The sequence below is a fragment of the Marmota marmota genome, unplaced genomic scaffold (assembly GCF_001458135.2).
Source record: "Marmota marmota marmota unplaced genomic scaffold, marMar, whole genome shotgun sequence".
NCBI lineage: Eukaryota > Metazoa > Chordata > Mammalia > Rodentia > Sciuridae > Marmota > Marmota marmota.
In genome coordinates this window covers 48,643,261-48,645,228 of record NW_026000005.1, presented here as the reverse complement: position 1 = coordinate 48,645,228, position 1,968 = coordinate 48,643,261, and positions in this window count along the sequence as shown.

Genomic DNA, 1,968 nt, shown 5'->3' with positions numbered 1-1,968 from the left:
TGCCACATCTGCTCTGCAGGGCCAGCACGCTGGCCTCGAACTCACCCCTCCCTGAGGCCAGCTGCAGCTACAGGTGAACAGGTGAACCCAAACCCCGGGGCTCTGTGTTCATAGTAAACCAGGAGAGCCAGTCCCCCATGCTGGCAGCTGAGATGCACCACCCCCTGCTGCGCAGAGCCGTAGCCTCTGGCCCCCATGTGCTGTGCGGGTGATGGGTGACGGGCGGGGCAAGCTCTGCAGGGTCTAGGACCTGGATGTCAAGCAGGTGTGCCATCTCACCATCAGGGTTTTGTCCCAGAAGGACCTGGTGCTCCATGACAGGGCTCACGGTGCACAGGAAACACGGCCACCCCAGGGCTCACTGTGGATTAGCGGCAGGAGACAAGGACTGCTGCCTGCCGGGGTCCCAGCCCCGGTGACAAAGACAGGGGTATTTAGCTCCTGTTATCTTTATTGTTATTCATAGGAAGTTTCAAGGAGATTTGGGGCCCATGTACTTGTTTTAAAAATTTTTTTTGGGGGGGTGGTTTCCTAGAGCATTTCTAAGGACAGACTGGATCTAAAGTTGAAGGGATTTTAGGAGAAAAAAAAAGATGGAGAAAGAGACTTATACTGTTTTTCAAAAGGATGAAGCTGACCACCACGACCACAAATGCAGATGTTTGGGGACAGAAACATTCAGTTTTGTCACGCTGAAGGTCTAAAATGAGACTCCTCAATTACCCCTCCATGATCCGCTTTCGACATTAAGAGACCTGACCGCAGAGTCAATTAATGGACCCCTCTGAGAGGACCTGCGCAGCTGAAGCCCCCGGCGAGGGTGCAGACGTCGGGAGGCCAGGAGGTCACAGAGGGACAGTGCCACCCGGGGACGGCCGAAGCTCCTCGTCAACACCCGGGGTCAAGCGTGCGAGTGTGGCAGTGGCGGCTCAGCGCTGTGCACCTCCCGTCTCCCGTCTACCAAAGCCAGTCCACCCAGAACACCTTGGAAGCCACCGGGTGGTGGCAGTTTTATTCCCAAAGCCACAGAACAGCTTTGCTTGCAGCGTCAGCACACTGAGGCCGGCACCGTGAGGCAAGTGGACCTCCGGCAAGGGAGGTCCACTCAAGCCAGAGCGTGACTGGTGTTCGCTGGGTTCTGTGGCGCTGTGTCCCAGAGTCTGTGAGAAGACGCTGAGCTGACAGCTCTAGGGAGTGCGAAGTCAAGTGCTGGGGGTGAAATATGTTCCAGGCAGGAGCAGATGTTCCCAGAACAAATATTTCTGTGAAACGTTGTGCTACAAGAATCAACTGATAAAACAGCAGAGGCTATTTCAGTAGCTGGCATCATGGTGAGGCGAGCAAGGGGAAGGGGGGGAGGAGGGGAGGGGAGGGAGATAGGAGATGAACCCAAGGAAGAGAGCCAGAGGGGGAACATTACTGGGCAGGGGAAAAGGACTCCGAAGCCTGCTTCAGCCCTGGCCTCTCAGAGCCCCGATGCCTCCACAAAGCTGAACACGGTGCTTCAAACCTGGCCCTCTCCATGACCACTGAAGCTTCCTGGCCTGGGACTTGGCAGAGTTTGGGGTGAGCAGTTGGGGGCGCCCAGACCTGGCATTCAAATCCAAGCATCTTTGAGAGGCCCTTAAGGTTCTGAAGGACAAAACACGTTTTTTTTTTTTAAGTCTTAAGACAAAGTAAATGTGGTGCCTTCTTACAGAGAGACGGGCTGTGAAACTCACCCTCAATAGCCCTCCTTGCTTCCACTCTGCCCGCCACCCTCCACTCCACCTGACCACGCTGCTGACCTCACACCTACAGAATCGGCCACCCTGGGCCTGGGTTTATGGGAAGACACCTGACCACACCTCCCTTATCTGACCACACCTCCCTTATCACGTTGGGATGAGATTAGAGTGAAGTCATTCCCCGTGATTTCTAGTGGGACCTGGAAGTCCACTGGCAACCCCTTGGGTTCTGGATTGTTCT